The 19,791-nt window shown below is 36.2% G+C and overlaps 1 long non-coding RNA gene across 1 annotated transcript in view; it reads left to right on the forward strand.

Moving 5' to 3' along the window:
- Nucleotides 1–19,791, forward strand: part of LOC122908613 — a 219,900-nt gene that overhangs the window by 62,420 nt on the left and 137,689 nt on the right. Inside the window, exon 3 of the long non-coding RNA XR_006384987.1 lies at nucleotides 19,127–19,162. This is a non-coding gene — a long non-coding RNA (uncharacterized LOC122908613). The remainder of the gene's footprint in view (nucleotides 1–19,126; nucleotides 19,163–19,791) is intronic.

Consider the following 19,791-nt stretch of genomic DNA (forward strand, 5'->3'; position numbering starts at 1 on the left):
TTTTGAAGTGTCTAACAAGATACTTATTGATTTTCAAAGAACCAGCTCCTGCTTTTATTGATGTGTTCTTTTTAAAAAATTTCTGTATTATTTATTTCTGCTCTATTCTTTATTATTTCCTTCCTTTTGTTGGTTTGGGGTTTTGTTTGTTCTTTTCTAGTTCCTTTAGATGTAAGGTTAGGTTGTGTATTTGAGCTTCTTACTGCTTGAGGTAGGCCTGTGTTGCTATAAGCTGCCCTCTTAGAACTGCTTTTGCTGCATCTCGGATTTTGAATTGTTGTGTTTTTATTTTCATTTATCTCCCTGTAACTTCTTAATTTCTTGTTTGACCCTTATGTTGTTCAGTGGCATGTTATTTAACCTTCATGTATTTGTGCTTTGTCCAGATTTTTTCCTGTGGTTGATTTCTAGTTTCATAGTGTTGTGGTCTGAAAAGATGCATGGTATGACTTAGACCTATTTCAATTTGTTGAGACTTGTTTTGTGGCCTAACATGTTATCTGTTCTGGAGAATGTTCCATATGCACTTGAAAGAATGTGTATTCTGCTATTTAGGATGGAATGTTCTGATTATATCTGTTAAATACATCTGGTCCAGTTTGTCATTCAAAGTCATTGTTGATTTTCTCCTTAGATGATCTGTGCATTAATGTAAGTGGGGTGTTCAAGGCCCCTATTACTGTATTACTATTGATGACTTCCTTTATGTTTGTTATTAGCTGCTTTATGTATTTGGGTGCTCCCATGTTGGGTGCATAAATATTTACAATATTTACACCATGTTGGCAGAATTTGAGTGAGCTTCTTGTTGGATTGTCCCTTTTATTAAAATGTAGTGTCATCCTTTGTTTCATGTTACAGTCTTTGTTTTAAAGTCTATTTTGTCTGATAGAAGCATTGTTCCCCTCCCAAGTGCTTTCTTTTGGCAACCATTTTGATGATAAATGTTTCTCCATCCCCTCACTTTTAATCTACAGGTGTCTTTCAGTCTGAAATGAGCCTCTTGTAGGCATCATATATAGATGAGTCTTTTTTTTTTTTTAAATCCATTCTGTCACCCTCTGTCTTTTGATTGGAGCAGTTAGTCCATTTATGTTCAAAGTAATTATTGATAAACATGTATTTGTTGCCATTTTGTTATTTGTTTTGTGGTTGTTTTGTAGTTATTGTCTGATACTTCTCTTGCTTTTTTTGTGGTTTGTTGGCTTTCTCTAATGATATAGTTGAATTCCTTTCTCTTTATTATTTGCATATATGTTACTGGTTTTTGATTTTTGGGTACCATTAGGTTTGTATATAACATCTTCTGCATATATTAGTCTATATTAAGTTGATGGTTGCTTAAGTTTGGACTCATTCTTTTCTCCTCTCCCTCATACATTTTAGGTATACGGTGTCGTATTTTACAACTCAGTGTGCGTGCATGTGTATGAATCCCTTGATTAATTTTTACAGATATACTTATTTTTATTTCTTCTGTTTTTCCTACTTTTCATACTCTCAGGAAAGTGGTCTTTCTTTTTCACTCAATGAACACTCACTTAGTGTTCATGAACTTCTTCAGTGTTTGTCTGAGAAAACTCTTTATTTCTCCTATTCTGAATGGTAGCCTTGCTGATTAGAATATCGTTGGCCGCAGGTTTTTTGTTTGTTTGTTTGTTTGTTTGTTTGCTTTTTCCTTCCAGCACTTTGACTATATCATTCCACTCCCTTCTGGCCTGCAAAGTTTTTGCTGAAAACACCACTAAGCCTTATGGGATTTCCCTTATATGTAACTGTCTTATTTTCTCTTGCTGCTTTTAAATTTCGCACTTTATCACTACTTTTTGACATTTTAATTACAATGTGTCTTGGTGTGGAGCTTCTTGGCTTACTTTTGAGGGCCTCTCTGTGCCTCCTGGATCTGGATATCTGTTTCTTTCCTCAGATGAGGGATCTGGATATATATTTCTTTCTCTCAATGAGGGAAAGAGCCATTATTTCTTCAAATAAATTTTCTTCTCCCTTTTCTCTCTTTCTTCTTCTGGGATCCCTATAATGTAAGTGTTATTATACTTGATGGAGTCACAAAGTTCCCTAAGTCTATTCTCATTTTGCGTAATATTTTTTTCTCTCACCTGCTCTGCTTGATTGCTTTTTATTACTCTGTCTTCTAGGTCACTAATTTATTCCTCAGCTTCCTCTAGCCTGTTATTTTTCCATCTAGTGTATTTTTAATTTCATTTGTTGTATTTTTCATCTCTAATTAGTTTTTTTTTAAATCTCTTTGTTAAAGGTCTCACTGATGTCCTCCACTCTTCTCTCAAGTCCTAGATCTTTATATCATTACTTTTAAATTCTCTATCAAGCACATTATAACTGTTCTGCTTAGGCTTTTGCTGTGGTTTTGTATTGTTCTTTCATTTCAGACATATTTCTCTGTGTCCTCGTTTTGCCTAACTCTCTTTGTCTGTTTCTGTGTGTAATGAGAGTCAGCTATCTCTCCTGTTCTTAAAGATGAGGTCCTGTAGTGTACTACTCCCCAGAACCCAGAGCTTCAGGGGATGTCTCCTATGTATGCTGCATGTGCTGTGCTGTTTTGTCTTGGTCATTTTTCTTTTAGTGCAGTCATCTGCCAAGGCTCTCATCGCCTGTTGTGGGCAGTATTTGGTCACCAGCTGGGTGGAAGACACTACTTCAAAAAGGTGTGCCTTGGGCTTTAGCAGCACCCACTGTTGGCACTGCTAGGACCAAAAACCCACAAAACATGTGGGTTGGGAAACACCATGTTGGCAGAATTTGAGCGAGTATTCTTTAAGAGGGGACCTGACATTCTGGGACTGAGGCAGGTGTAATGGAAATTGCCAAAGTAAGGGGTGTTGGGAACGTTAGGGTTGGTAAAAGCAGGTTAGGTAGCAATTTGTAGGCACTGCTCTGGTTCCTGCAGGTGGCCATGTGTTTATGCTAGCAGACAGGAGAGGGAAACAGCCTGCCAGCTCCTTTGTGCGTGGTGGAAGCTCACTTCAAGACTTGCTCTGAATTGAGTGATTTACTCCCCCTCTTGTATGCCCCAGGCATTTTTTAAAAATTAATTTTATTTTTTCAGTGACCCAAGATTCATTGTTTATGCACCACAGCCAGTGCTCCATGCAATACGTACCCTCCTTAATACTTACCACCAGGCTCACCTAACCCCCCATTCCCCTCCCCTCCAAAACCCTTTGTTTCTCAGAGTCCACAGTCTCTCATGGTTCATCTCCTCCTCCAATTCCCCCAAGTTCACTTTTCTATACTTTCAGTGCCATCCCGATCAAAATTCCACCAGCATTTTTCGAAGTGCTAGAACAAATAATCCTAAAATTTGTATGGAATCAGAAAAGACCTCAAATTGCTGAGGAAATGTTCAAAAAGAAAAGCAAAACTGGGGGCATCACGTTGCCTTATTTCAAGCTTTACTACAAAGCTGTGATCACCAAGACAGCATAGTACTGGCACAAAAACAGACACATAGACCAGTGGAACAGAGTAGAGAGCCCAGATATGGACTCACAATTCTATGGTCAAATAACAAAGCAGGAAAAAATATCCAGTGGAAAAAAGACAGTCTCTTCAATAAACAGTGCTGGGAAAAATGGACAGCTATGTATAGAAGAATGAAACTTGACCATTCTCTTACACCATACAAAAAGACAAACTCAAAATGGATAAAAGACCTAAACATGAGGCAGGAATCTATCAAAATCCTGGAGGAGAACATAGGCAGTAAACTCTTCGACACTGGCCACAGCAACTTCTTTCAAGATATATCTCCAAAAGCAAAGGAGACAAAAGCAAAAATGAACTTTTGGGACTTCATTAAGATCAAAAGCTTCTGCACAGCAAAGGAAACAGTCAATAAAACAAAGAGGCAACCCAAGGAATGGGGGAAGATATTTGCAAATGACACTGCCCCTGGCATTTTTTTTAATTTATAATTTTTTTAATTTTTAATTTTTTATAAACATATATTTTTTTATTAAATTTTTTTATTTTTTATAAACATATATTTTTATTCTCAGGGGTACAGGTCTGTGAATCGCCAGGTTTACACACTTCACAGCACTCACCAAAGCACATACCCTCCCCAATGTCCATAACCCCACCCCCCTTCTCCCAATCCCCCTCCCCCCAGCAACCCTCAGTTTGTTTTGTGAGATTAAGAGTCACTTATGGTTTGTCTCCCTCCCAATCCCATCTTGTTTCATTTATTCTTCTCCTACACACTTAAGCCCCCATGTTGCAAAAATGAACTATTGGGATTTCATCAAGATCAAAAGCTTTTGCACAGCAAAGGAAACAGTTAACAAAATCAAAAGACAACTGACAGAATGGGAGAAGATATTTGCAAACAACATATCAGATAAAGGACTAGTGTCCAAAATCTATAAAGAACTTAGCAAACTCAACACCCAAAGAACAAATAATCCAATCAAGAAATGGGCAGAGGACATGAACAGACATTTCTGCAAAGAAGAAATCCAGATGGCCAACAGACACATGAAAAAGTGCTCCTATCACTCGGCATCAGGGAAATACAAATCAAAACCACAATGAGATATCACCTCACACCAGTCAGAATGGCTAAAATCAACAAGTCAGGAAATGACAGATGCTGGCGAGGATGCGGAGAAAGGGGAATCCTCCTACACTGTTGGTGGGAATGCAAGCTGGTGCAACCACTCTGGAAAACAGCATGGAGGTTCCTCAAAATGTTGACAATAGAACTGCCCTATGACCCAGCAATTGCACTACTGGGTATTTACCCTAAAGATATTTATAAAATTTTTAATTGCTTTTTTTTGGTATCTTCCTGTTTGAGTTTTCTATTTTTTGTTTTTGTTGTATAAGCTCCTATTTGTGCTTTATGGATGCTGTCTTATGATTTATTTAAAGATTTTAAACAACAAAATTTTCTGATTATTCAAGTATTTCTCATTCCTTGAATATAAAATCTCTTTTGGTTGTAGTTTTAACCTATGTTTTGTGTTAAAGATAGGTTTCAAAATTATTCTTTACATAAAAGAGGAAATATTTCCAAAGTACACATAAGGAGAAATTAGTTTAAACACCCATATTTATAGCTCCAGGAAAAAAAAAATGCTAAAATTTTGTTATAAATACTTCAGATTATTTTAAAAGTAATAAGCATTATAGATACTTAAAATTTATATTTAAATATGTTTAAAATACATTTTTTAAAATTTCTTTTCAGTGTAACAGAATTCAATGTTTTTGCACCACACCCAGTGCTCCATGCAATAGTGCCCTCCTTAAGACCCACCACCTGGCGCCCCCAACCCCCCACCCCCTGCCCCTTCAAAACCTTCAGGTTATTTTTCAGAGTCCATAGTCTCTCATGGTTCACCTCCCCTTCCAATTTCCCTCAACTCCCTTCTCCTCTCCATCTCCCCTTGTTCTCCCTGTTATTTGTTATGCTCCACAAATAAGTGAAACCTTATGATAATTGACTCTCTCTGCTTGACTTATTTCACTCAGCATAATCTCTTCCAGTCCAGTTGCTACAAAAGTTGGGTGTTCATCCTTTCTGATGGAGGCATAATACTCCATAGTGTATATGGACCACACTGTGGAAAGAACCAAGATGCCCTTCAACAGACGAATGGATAAGGAAGATGCTCCTGGCATTTTTAAAACTGCTGCCTTTATGCTGTATATCCAAAGGCTATTAGTCTTGTTGTCTCTTTAAGGGCAGGAACTCAACTTTCTATCACCTTCTTCTCCCAGAACTGAGCTTACTGACTTTTAAAATTCCAGGCTTTAAGTCCCACTGGTTGTAAGAATTCACAGAATTCAGTGTCTCTTGCTTTCAAAAGCAAATGCATGAGGATTGGTTTTTCCTGTGTGGGCTTCCCAGTGTGAAAGTTTGTTTCTTTTCCTTCTCTGCACTGTGGCTCCCTTCCTCCCTTGGACTTGTGAGGTCCCTCTAACTCCATACTACATCTTTATCTTCCTAACTTTTTTTTTTTTTTAAGATTTTACTTATTTAAAAAAAAAAAGATTATACTTATTTATTTGACAGAGAGAGACAAAATGAGAGAGGGAACACAAGCAGGGGAAGTGGGAGAGGCAGAAGTAGGCTTCCCACTGAGCAGGTTCCCTGGTGTGAGTTTCAATCCCAGAACCCTGGGATCATGACCTGATCTGAAATGCTTAATGGGTAAGCCTCCCAGGCACCCCCTTCCTACCTTTTTTGATATCACCTCTGCCTTTAGTTGGAGAGTTTTTTCTGCCAGTTTTGGGGTCATTTTCTAGGTTATCTGTGCTGATGTGTGGTTGTTTAGTTGTATCCATGGGATGAAGTATGTTTAAGGTCCTTTTACTCTGTTATCTTCCCAGCCTCCTCTTTCACTTGCTTTGAGGTATGTTTAGATGAGCAATATTTGTTAATAAGGTAAAATAATTTATCAGGGTTTTTTCTTTCCTGGTGAGTTTTTGTATCTTGTTTAAGAATGCTTCCCTTATCCACCATCAGAAAGATAGTAGACTATAATTTCTTCCAAAAGTCTAGAATTCTGTTTGTGACCTTAATACATATGGAGCTAATTTTTGGTTGAGTTGCATATCATAAATTGAATACTTTTCCTACCCCTACTCCCTCTCAATATGGCTAACTAAGTGTCAGCTCTATTTTTTTAATAGTCCCTTCTTTTTCAATCGATCTGTTATGTCACCCATTCCACACAACATTCTATCTTTGGATCTTTTCTAAATTCTACTAATTATTTTGCCTATCCCTGCATCAATATAATATTATCTTAATTACTATAGCTTTAGTTTGAGTATTTATATCTGTTAAAACAATTTTCTTTCCTCATTTTTCTTCTTTGAAAGTATGCTGACAACTGGCCCTTTTTTCTTGTACATAAATTTTACAATCATATTATCAAGTTTCAAAAGTATTCCTGATGTGGGGTGCCTGGGTGGCTCAGTGGATTAAAGCCTCTGCCTTCGGCTCAGGTGGTGATCTCAGGGTCTTGGGATCAAGCCCCGCATCGGGCTCTCTGCTTGGCAGGGAGCCTGCTTCCCCCTCTCTCTCTGCCTACTTGTGATCTCTCTCTCTCTCTGTCAAAAAAAAAAAAAAATTAATTAAAAAAAGAAAGTATTCCTGATGTGATTTTATTTTTATTTTTTAAAGATTTTATTTATTTATTTGTCAGAGAGAGAGAGGAGCGAGAATGAGCACAAGCAGACAGAGTGGTAGGCAGAGGCAGAGGGAGAAGCAGGCTCCCTGCCGAGCAAGGAGCCCAATGTGGGACTCGATCCCAGGACGCTGGGATCAAGGCAGCGTCCTTGATCCTGAGCCGAAGGCAGCCGCTTAACCAACTGAGCCACCCAGGTGTCCCTCCTAATGTGATTTTAACTGCTGTTGTGTAAGATATCCAGGTCAACTAGGAAAATTGCCATTTTTATAATATCATCTTTCTATATGAGAAATATTTGACAAATTATTTAGGTTTTACTTAAAGTCTCATTAAAGCCCGGCTAGCTCAGTCGGAAGAGCATGAGACTCTTAAAGTCTCATTAAAATATTATACATTTCTATGAATAGTTCTTGCATATCTCTTGTTTGATTGTTCCTGGGTACTATTGAAAGTGATTTTTAGATTGTATCTTCTGATTATCTTAACTATATCTTCTTGTCTCTACTTTTTTCCACCTTGAAGAATCTGGTTTTAAACTACTTACTATCATTTTAAGCTATAATAATGAGAATTAACCCAGCTATATCCAAATGAATACATTAAGTTCTCCAGTCTTCTGTGCTTCCCTTTTCATTACCGTGTTACCCTGCTCTAATAAGACAAAGTCTTTGATGCTCAGCAGACACTTGTTAAATGCTAGTCACCACTTCACCATGCCAACATTCTCAGATTTTTCTAGGGTCAACCTCAGAACAATGACATTTATATTTAAAAAGGAAAAGGCAGTGTTTGCCTTTCCCACCTCTTTTGCAGGAAAAGCCAATATGAAGCACCATGTTCCAGTTTCTTCATGGACAGCTTGTCTCATCCTCATCTATCCCAATCCCAAATTGGATCCCAAAATACCTTTTGCATCCCAAAAGGTATTTTAACAGTTCTGAACTGATTCAATTTAAAATAATAAGTGGTAGGATGGTCAATTGAGTTTGAAAACTCCGATTTATTGTATTTCCTGCTTGGAGAAAAAAAGCACAAATTGGTGCCAAAAAAGCTCAGCCACAAATAAATGTTTAACCTTGCTTTTTCAATGTCTTCCAAACTTAAGATAAACAATAGACTGATTTGACTATATATAAACATCCTTCAAGATATTCAAGAAATTCAAGGGTAAGAAATGAGTTTATTTTGGGCAAAATTTCTAATCTATTTGACATGTATGAACATTAGGTCCTTGTGACTAAGGTATATTAACTCTGATGTATAATATGGAGAACACTGAATACATTTTATGTTAAAATAATAGAAAGTAAGACACTCCATTAGATGTAGCTCTCACTGTGGAGGAAAAATCCCTCACTTCCATTTTTTTTCGTTACCTCAGGAATATTAAATGCCAATATATCCAGGCAACAGGATAAGAACACTTATTATCTTATTTGTGTTATTAAATTTGCCATCCTATTACAAAAAGAGATGTATTAAGCCAAGAAACAATTTTATTATATCTAAGTTGAAAAAAATACATATAAAATGACCTCTACCCAACTGTTCAGTTTGGGAGCCATGTAGAGTAAAGGAGTGAAGTGACAGAGATCTAGTCTGACTATATCGTCAAGATCTTCCTTACTAAAATTCAGACTTCTTGCTGAAGAAGAAAGGAAAGAGGATACGAGGTGAATTCTGGAGAGAAACCAAGAAGGAGACAAATCCATCTTGGGGTCTGTAGAAGAAGAGGCAACAACTAACATTTTCTAAGTGTTTAATATGTGTGCAGGTCTCTATAACTTGAAAAAAACCCACAAACTTTAATTTGCATTTATTTTAATTATAGCAAAATAGACATGAAATTTACTATCTTAACAATTCTCAAGTGTTTAATTTAGTGACATTAAATACATTCACATTTTTGTGCTACCATTACTACCATCTATCCATTGAACTTATTTCATTTTACAAAACTGATAACTCTATCTATTAAATAGTAATGTACATGCTCCCCTCTATCTCAGCCCCTGGCAGTTACCATTCTACTTTTGGTGCCTATGAATTTGACTACTTGAAATAGCTCATATTCTTTTATGGTTGGTTTCTTTTACTTAACATAATGTCCTTGGAGTTCATCCATGTCATAACATATGTTAGTGCTTCCTTTTTTAAGGCTGAATAATATTCCATTTTATGTCTACATCACATTTTATTTATCTATTATCTGGTAATGGATACTTGTGTTACTTCTAACTTTTTGCTATTCTGAATAATGCTGTTATGAATATGGGTTTAAAATACCTGTTAGAGTCCCGGTTTTCAGTTCTTTCGGGTATAAGGTATATAGCCAAAGGTAGAACTACGGGATCATATTATAATTTTAAGTGTAATTTTTTGTGAAAAATACAAAAACAACTTCCACTGAGTTGTATTTTTGTATAATCCTACCAACAGTGCACAAGCATTATTTTCTGTTTTTTTTGTTTTGTTTTGTTTTGTTTTTTTAGTTGTTGTTAGTAGCCACCTAATGGATGGGAAGTGATATCTCATTGTGGATTTTATCTACATTTCCCCAGTGATTAATGATACTAGCATCTGTTCATGTGCTTACTAGTCATTTATATATCTTTGGAGATATGTCCATCTAAGTCTTTTGCCCATTTTCTCATTGTATTATTTATTTTCTTGTTGAGTTGTAGCCATTCTTTATATATTCTGAATATTGACCCATTATCAGATTTGTGATTTCCAACTATTTTCTCCCATCCTATGAATTGTTATTTCATTCTTGGTCATATCCTTTGATGCACAGAAGTTTTTAATTTTGAGGTAATATAAATTATCTGCTTCTCTTTTGTTGCCTGTGCTTTTGGTATCCTATCCAAGAAATTATTGCTAAATCAAATGCCAAGAAAATTTCCTCCTATGTGTTTTGCTATATTTTTATTGTTTTAAGTCTGTGTGGGCTAGATTGGCACTCTGCCCAAAATTCTTTTGTTGAAGCCCTAAACCCCAGTACCTCAGAATGTAACCACATTTGGAGATAAAGAATTTGAAGAGGTAATTTAGTTAAAATGAGATCTTCAGCGTGAGCCCCAGCCCAACCCAATATGACTAATGTCACTATAAGAAGAGAAAACTTGGATACAGACATGGGCACACAGAGGAAAGACCATGTGAGGACACAGCAAAAAGGCAGCAATCTACGAACCAAGGAGAAAGGCCTCAGAAGAAACCAAAGCTGTTGAGAACTCATCTTGGACTTTCAAACCTTCAGAACTATGAGGAAATTAATGTGTGTTATTTAAGCCACAAACTCTGTGATATTTTATCATGGCAGCCCTAGCAAACTAATACAATGTCTGTGGAGTTTTGTTTTATTTTGGTTTTGAATTAAACTTTTTATTTTGAGATAATGTAGATTTACATGCAATTGAGTCATTCATTGTGTTTCCCTTAATGGTAACATCTTATAGAAATAGAGTATACCATCACAAAGAAGATCCTGATATTGAGACAATTCTGAAGTATTCATATTTACCCCATTTTACTTTTAGTTGTGTGTGTGTCTGTGCATGTTTCTAATTCTGTACAATTTTATCACATGTGTGTCTTCACATATCAACCTCCACACCTGAGATATTGGACATTTCTATTGTAAGATCCCTGGTGTTTTCTTTTATAAGCCCAAATACTTAACTCCTGGCAAAATGCTAATATCTTCTCGATTTGTATAATTTTGTCATTTCAAGAATATTATATATATGAAATCACACAATATAAAACCTTTGGGATTGTTTTTTTTTCATGCTCATCATAATTCCTTTGAGATTCTTTCCAATTGTTGCTTGTATTAATAATTCATTCTTTTCTACTGGTCAGTAGTATTCCATGGTTTATATGTACCAAAGGTTATTTACCATTTAACCATTCACCTGCTCAAGGACATCTGAGCTGCTTCAAGTTTTGGGCTCTTAGCTCAAGTCTACGTCTTTACTATTAGTTTCTTTTTGTTTTTCCTGTTTCTTGCCTTACTGTGTGCTGATCAAACTTTTTTTTAGGATTCCATTTTAATTTATTTATACTCTTTTTGTGGTATATCCTTCCATATTATTTTATTTAGTAGTTGCTCTCTATGGAGGTTTTTAAAATTAATTTTCTCAATCTCCTTTTAAGGTAGATATTACTAGATCTATATCACAGATAAGAAAACTGAGGCTCAGGAATAGTATGTAGCATATCTGCCAGTAAGCAGCTCAGCTGGAATCAGATCCTAAATCTCTCTGATTCCGGAAGTACTAATCTTACTAGCACTATATACATAGCTTGCCACTGGCCTCTGGGTAAAATAGAAAAGCTTACCCATTATGAATCATCTTTATCAGGGAGGAAGTCCATAAGATCAGGCAGCACTGAAGAAGAATCTGAAGTATCATAACTCAAGACTTTTGCTCTTATTTTTCTCTAGGCCATGATGCCTCTTTCTTAGCCCCCTTCTACCTACTGAAGCCCAATGTACTGAAATACAGCCTCCTTTGTGAATCCTTCCCTGATTGCCTTACCTCTCTGCAGTGGAAAGTAATTTTTTGTTTTCCTTTGGCTTCTCCAGAACAGTTTGTTTATACCTTTCCTCTGGATTCTGGCTAGCTATTTATATATTTCTTGCTTCCTGTCTTGATTGGAAACTCTTTGAGGAAATAAACTAAGACATAATTCATTTTTGTCACTGCTATAATGTCTAGTATATAGTAGTTGATCTAGCAAATATTTGTTGAGTTCAGTGAAATTGAAATAGGGCTCAGAGCTCTGGGTAAATCTGCTGAGTTATTTGGAAGGAGAGTCGATATGCACCTGTGTAGATAATGATCATTTAGTTAGTTACTTGGCAGATTATACCTTTTAAGTGTGTTAAAGAAAATTTTTAAGAGGAGAAGAATTAGTAGAAAGCGAATTAATTGGATTCCTTAGTAGGTGAGTAATTCCTCATTCCTGCTTGGAAAATTTCTCAGGTCAGTAATTAGGAAGTTTCCATTTTTTATATTAACTGAAGCTCAAATTGCTGGTGCTCAAAGAAAAAAGAAGATATTTTTCTTTTAATTATTATAGATCAAACACTGTGAAATATCTCTTTCAGAATTGTCTCTCTAAAGGGCAAGGATAAGCTAGCAAATATTTGCTAAGCTCAGATATTTAAAACCTACTCTAGGGGAAGAGAAGTCATTTAGTTGACATAATGACCCCTTTATACATTTAAGCAGTGCTTAGCTTTATGAAGCCATAAAAATATATGTACAGTAATATACTCATTTCTCGTTCTAAAACAACCACTATAAACCATGATTTGTAAGAGTTTTAAACATAACTGCTTTCCTAGGAGGACATGTATACGATTTATATTGCTGTACTTGTCCTTCCTAAGTGCTTCTCGAAGTCCATTTTCTTCATGAGTTATAGCTTTTCGAATAGAATGGAAGTACTATTGAACATTGTTAATGCAATTCTATTTTTAAAATATAAATTAATTTTGATTATTTGAATATGACCAGTCAAAAAAGGAACAATTACATGAACCCTTATTTTTAATTTAACTAGGATAAATATATACACAACAATGACTACATCTCTAAGCTTAAAAATCGTAAATCTTTGGGGCACCTGGGTGGCTCAGTAGGTTAAGCTTCTGCCTTTGGCTCAGGTCATGATCTCAGGGTCCTGGGATCAAGCTCCATGTTGGCCTATCTGCTCAGCAGGGTGCCTGCTTCCCCCCCCGCCCCCGCCTACCTCTGCCTACTTGTAATCTCTCTCTCTGTGTCAAATAAATACATAAAATCTTAAAAAAAAATCACAAGTCTTAGAGTTAGAAGAAATCTTGACTGCATCTCAGTATTTCTGGCTGAAATAATCTGCTTATAACCACAGAATTGTAAAATGACCTACGATTCATGAATAAAGCACGCACACTGCTTTGCATTTTCTGAAATATATTTAAGTGGTTATGATATAGAGTGTGGATTTGGAGACTAACCTTAAGGAAGTGGTCTGATCTGGTCAATTTCATTTCTTTCTGGCTAGTATCTATTCTTGATGACCTATTACCTATACAGTACCAACATACTGTTTTCAACATGTGTCTACCTCATCTGCTCCAGTGATCTCCTTCTGCCCCCTCCCCCACCATGCATTTGTGCTTCCCTGTCCATTTCTTTATTTACACTGTTTTGCAAGAAAAACCCACTTTTCTTCTTTACATCAAACTAAAATCCTCTTAAATGTCAGCCTGAGTCTCATGTCTCTTATGAAAATGTTTACACGACAGCATTTAGAAAGCTCTTTTTCTCAAAAGTGTTACTTATTCATTCAACAAGTATTTGAGTTCATGGGCACTTTGCCACCCACAGTAAACTATATTTTCTGTCCATAGCATTTTCAATGGTGGTTTTTATCTGTGCCCCACAGAGTCCTTGTGGGTGACCTAGGGATAATTTAGGTTGGCCAGGATGCTGGTGACATATGGCCCTTTCTTTCCACTTTAATCAGTTTTACTTTTACCAGTTTTACATAGGGAGCTGGCATGCACTCATATACAGGTTTCTGCTGATTTTCTTTAGTGACTGAAAACTGTTTTAATGAGAGAAATAGAAAATAAGCAGATAATTACAATTAACTAATTCATTATGCCTATATGTACAGTTAGGGAACAACTGTGAGGGGCACAACTTCTTATTTTTGATGATCAACATACCTATTTCTCTCCAACTTTCCTTGAAAGCTTTTCATTAACAGGAATTATACCTTCCGCTAGAATCTATGAGGGCAAGATGGTGCCTGTTTTGCTTGTTGTTGTGCCCCAGATACCTAGAACAGTGCCTCATCAACTATAGGCACTGAATTATACTGGTTGGATATAAGAATCTTACACTTTATTTGCTTCATTTTGTCTTCCATATACAATACACATCATAAATGTTCATGACATGTTTGACAAATGAACAGGTGATTTTTGAAGAAAAAGATTTGTCTTTCTTACATGAAAGAAGCAAGACAAGGGAATTAGGTTATAAAATGTGTGGAGAAGAGAGGGTGGCACAAAGACAAAAACAGGTCTTGGATGGCTGTGCTCCTCTGAAATTCCTTATCTGAAAACAATTTTCTATATGAAAATATAATTTGAAGTTAGTTCTTCTTTCATTGGTAATATCTTTTTATTTTATGCATTCTTTTGGTTAAATTATCATTTTATCTGAGTTTTAGGATTGTTACTTTTAAAGCTTTTATTTATTTATTTAAGAGCACAAATGCAGATGGGGGAGGGGCAGAGGGCAAGGGAGAAGCAGACTGCCTGCTGAGCAAGAAGTCTGGAGTGGGGCTCAATCCCAGGACCCTCAGATCATGACCTGAACAGAAGTCAGACACTTAATCCTAAAGGGACCCCTAAGATTGTTACTTTTAAAGATGCTTTTGATAGACAAAAATAAAGCCAAATATTTTTTCAGAGATAATTTGCTTTATATCACCATAAGATTTAGAACCTTACCTTTAGTCAAATGACCTCAATATCTCTTTTTTTCTAAGTGTCATTTAGGGCAAGAGTAGCAGGTGACACTACAGGTAAGAAGATGTGTCCTGCTTCTATCCTTATCAGAAGTAGGGTAGATTAGCCATGGCAAGGAGCAAATTCGGGAGATTTCATTGGGTAATAAGGGAGCAAGTTCAGCAAAAATTAGTTGAGGCAAAGAGAAAATGGTCATTCCCATTAATACACAATCAAGCTTTGAACAACCCATGCTATTATATATTATAAATTAATGCCCCCAAAGGACTCTTGTATGCCAGACTTGGATTTTGATACATCTGTTCATGTAAGAATATTTGAAACCGATACATGGCTTGCTGACTGCCAGCCAAAAGTTGTTTAGCAGCAACAAGGTCTTTCTCAGTAGAGAAGGGCAATGTTTGTGCAAATATTCTATATATTATTACAGTGTCTTTCAAATACTATTTCTTCTAGCCCCAGGTGTTTTTCAAAAAGGTATTGCTTGTTTAAGAAGATGAGGTAAAGGGGTAAGGACGATAGAATTAGGGAGTAGAGGTGACTTGGCACTAAGTCTTTTATTTACATTTGGGACTTCATGAAAGACTATATAAAAAGGGGACAGGGTGACCAGTAAAAGACATTTGAAAATTGTTGCCTTTTTATACAAGAGTGAGCATGGAAAAATGTGTTAATAAAGTACATTAAAAAATGACACAAATATGCCATGAATGCATCTAACAAAGGAGATGTGATGAGGGATTTTTAAACTATTTTTTAGCTTTTGGGACATATGCAAAATATTTTCAAGCTTCCTGTATAGTTTTAGGAGTATAGAATATATGAAGGAAAAGGCCTCCACTATAAATCCAAGCAGGTAAAAACAGTTCTGCTGAAGGGGCCTCAAAATCTCAGCACTGGGTGAAAAATTTTGTCCCTGTAAAGAGGGTTTTGACCCAGGTATATTTTATGACTGTCTCTGGAACCACAGACTTTGATATACAGGGCTCTTCAATACTGGCACTATTTGGTAGGATAATTCTTTATGATGAGATAGTGTCCTGAGTGTTGCAGGATGCTTAGTAGTATCCCTGGCCTCCATCACTAAAACCACTAGCTCTGTCCCCACTCCATCCCTTTGCCCTCTTAAATGGAACAAACAAAAATATCTGTAGACAGTGCCAAGTGTCTCATGGTGAGGAAGTCACCCCTGTTGAGAACTGCTGATATCAACTGTAAGATCAACTATGATTGATATAGCACAATCTCAAAGTGATGGTAGGATTGTTTCACATATTCCTAAAATACAGAAATCTAAATAAAACAAAAACATTATTGATTATAGTAATTGTCTTTCAGCATATTAGTTCCCAAATTATTATATTTTAAATCTGGTTTTCTAAGCATTATTTTTAAATGAGCAAATTTAGCTGAGACTGTGTACTTTGTTCATTTATAAGATGTCATTCTACTGCTATTACATACTTCAGTTCTGTGTTTTATGACCTATAAAATATAAGAACAAAGTGAGAGGTGTATATTTTCATTGTGAATCTTGGAATATTCTTTATAGATAAGGTAAAAGCTATAAAATACTGGCTATTAAATAAGAATTGTCCATAAGTTAAAAACTCCTGCTTTTTAAATTTATTTATTTAATGGACAGAGATCACAAGGGAGAGAGGCAGAGAGGCAGGCAGAGAGAGAGGGGGAAGAAGGCTCCCTGCCCAGCAGAGAGCCCAACACGGGGCTTGATTCCAGGATCCTGGTATCATGACCCGAGCCAAAGGCAGGGGCTCAACCCACTGAGCCACCCCAGGTGCTCCCCGCTTTTTAAAAATTTTTTTAAAAGATTTTATTTATTTATTTGACAGAGAGAAATCACAAGTAGTTGGAGAGGCAGGCAGAGAGAGAGCAAGGGAAGCAGGCTCCCTGCCGAGCAGAGAGCCTAATGCGGGACTCGATCCCAGGACCCCGAGATCATGACCTGAGCCGAAGGCAGCGGCCTAACCCACTGAGCCACCCAGGCGCCCCGCTTTTTAAAATTTTAATAAAATTTCTAACTGTGTCAAATTAAAAGTTGTGGTGACTTAATTTTTACTCTGTGAATAATTTACAATACAGGAGGATTTTATAACCTTCTCAACAAATACTAAGTAAGCACCTGCCAAACGCAAGCCTTAGAGAATGAAGTGATGATGAAGGTGAATTCAGTGCCTTCCTATAAAAAACTCTGTCTGAAGTCTGTGTTTTCCACTTTTCCTATTATGTTTTCTATATTAATTTTGCTAACTCCTTATTCTGTTCTTACATATCCAAGTCTTAGTGGCCAGACAACTATTCTTCACTGCTACAATGTGTTGGTGATAAAACCGACTTTTATAGGTTTAATAACTAAAGTTCCTAACCAGATTACTTCTGAGCTCCAGACCGTTAACTCCAACTCTTCACAAGGCAATTCACTTCAATTTTCTATTAGCATCCGAAGTGCAACAAATCAAAATTATCTTCATCCTGCTCTCCATTCCCTATGCTTCAATCAAATAGGCTTGTAAGAATTTCTAGTCTGCCACATTGTGAGAAACAGAAGTCTTGATGTTAATTGCCATTTCCATAGGCAATCCGGATCTGATCTATAACAATACTTTTGTCTCATCTCCCCAGTGCCTACCAAAATAAGGTATATCTTGGTCATTTTCCAAGGCCCTTTTTCAACTATACTAAGCCTACTTCTATATTCTGTTTAATATAAACCCTTAACTCCAGCTAGCTGACTTCCTATTGTATGAACCTACCGTGTACGTTCCTGCTTTTCCACCTTTAGCATGAATGAGTTAAAAAATATTTGCTGCTATAAGGCATCCAGATTTTTGTTTATCCAATTTAATCTTTGAATTCTGTAATTATGTTTTTTTTTTTTAAGTTTAACTTAAAAAACAGATTATGGGGGAACCTGAGTGGCTCAGTGGGTTAAGCCTCTGCCTTTGGCTCAGGTCACGATCTCAGGGTCCTGGGATTGAGTTCCCCATCGGGCTCGCTGCTCAGCGGGGAGCCTGCTTCCCCCTCTCTCTCTGCCTGCCCCTCTGCCTACTTGTGATCTCTCTCTCTCTCTAGCACATAAATAAATAAAATCTTTTAAAAAAATCCAGATTAAATCAATCTTGCTTAAAATCTTCTAGTGCTTTCCATTGCAGTTAAACAAAATAATACATCTCATGGCAATTTCTTCAAATTTAACTGGGCAACAGTGTATTTTTATTTACTAAGGCTGGAAGTTCTAAAGGCACTTACAAACTGGCAACCTCTCCCACAGCCTCCTTCAGGCATTAGTTCTTGCTGTTCCTCCTGTGTAAGATATAATAGTATAGTTGACTGTATGCTTCCTCTTCTCTTTGTTCATGCTTCAGTTCAAATTTCATCTTCTCATATAGGACTTCCTTTATTTCCTAGCACAAAACATACCCCCACCCTCCACCTTTGCCTTCTTTTACTTTTTCTATAGAATTTCTTTTCATGTGTAATTAATGTACTTGTATTCATATCTGTTTTCTGTCTCTTTCATTAATATAGGAAAAGGTCTTTCTCTGGCTCAACCTCATCTGCACAGTTTTGAACAAACTTGATACACACTGATATCAAATACTAACAAATATGTTATTGAATAATCCAATGAAATTTTAAAAAAATATTTGTTGAATAATTCAATGAATAATTGCATGAGCAAATAACTGAATGAATAAATGCATGTCAAGAACAGATCAAAAGATTCTGCTTCCATGATGACCAAGTAATTCCTGTTAAACCAACTGTCTCGCAGATAACTGTAATCTATAGACATCCTCATAAAAAAGAAAACAAAACACTGAAAAAGCATTACTTGAGAGGCAGACTCCATCCATGCCGTAAGTCAAAATCATATTCTCATGATAGCTTTTTATCCAAAAGTATGAGTCATATTTTCCTGTTTCTTATCATGTCTAGAATTTTTTTGTTGAAAAATTAAGATTATAATAGATATATTGTGGTGACTGGATTGTGTTGTATTCTTATGATGATTTTGGTTTAATGCTCTAATAGGCAGTTAACTAACTTACCTAATTCACACTGCAAAATTTGTCTTCCTCATGCCATGCAACCACTAGATTTCATTACTTTCTTAGCTTAAAAGGCTTTAGCTTTCTGCTGCTGATATAAGAATATCAGTTCTGTTGGGAAATGTACTCAGTTAAAAAAAAAAATTTACAAACTTACAGATCTGGCTCAGTACAATTAAAGCCTTTGTCCTTTCTCATTAGGGACTTTCGAATATTTGCTGTAAATGAACACTTCAGTTAATGTTTTGGGCTCAGATTTTAATGCTCAGATTTTAGATATTTCCTCCATAGTTCTCTTGCTGATTAAAATTACCCTTTAAATTCATGTTTTTCAGCCCTGAGTTCTTATCTCTGGAAGTTGAACTGATAAGGTGAGTTTTTCTTTTCTTTTCTTTTTTTATGTTCAGTTAGCCAGCATATAATACATCATCGGTTTTTGAAGTAGTGGGTTCAATGATTCACTAGGTTGTGTACCATTGTCTATCACAAAATGTGCCCTCCTTAATACCCATCCCTCCACAACCCCTCCCTTCTGTAACCCTCATTTTGGTTCCCAGAGTCCAAGGTCTTTCATGGTTTGTCAACCTCTTTGATTTCTTCCCATTCAGTTTTCCCTCCCTTCCCTTGTGGTCCTCTATTCTTCGTATTCCACATTTGAGTGAAACTGTATGAGAATTGTCTTTTTCTGCTCAGGTAAGGCTTTTCTACTGTCCATGCTCTCCTGCTATAGCTGTGGAGATTTGGCAGGGCCCACAGGCCAGAATCCTATACTGTCATAATTCTAATATTTAGTTGCAGATTTTCAAGTGTAAACTCTCATATGACCTCTTAGACTCTTAAGTTTCCTTAGTTTTTTTTAATATTTTATTCAGATTTTTAAATCATTGCCTCTGAGAGGTTTCACATAACCTCTTACTCCTACTATCATTACCATATCTCCTTTAAGTTTTAATTTTGTTTTGAAATAATATTCTGGGTCTCAAACACCTCTTACTTTAGA

This window comes from Neovison vison, chromosome 6 (assembly GCF_020171115.1).
Source record: "Neovison vison isolate M4711 chromosome 6, ASM_NN_V1, whole genome shotgun sequence".
NCBI classification, from domain to species: Eukaryota; Metazoa; Chordata; class Mammalia; order Carnivora; family Mustelidae; genus Neogale; species Neogale vison.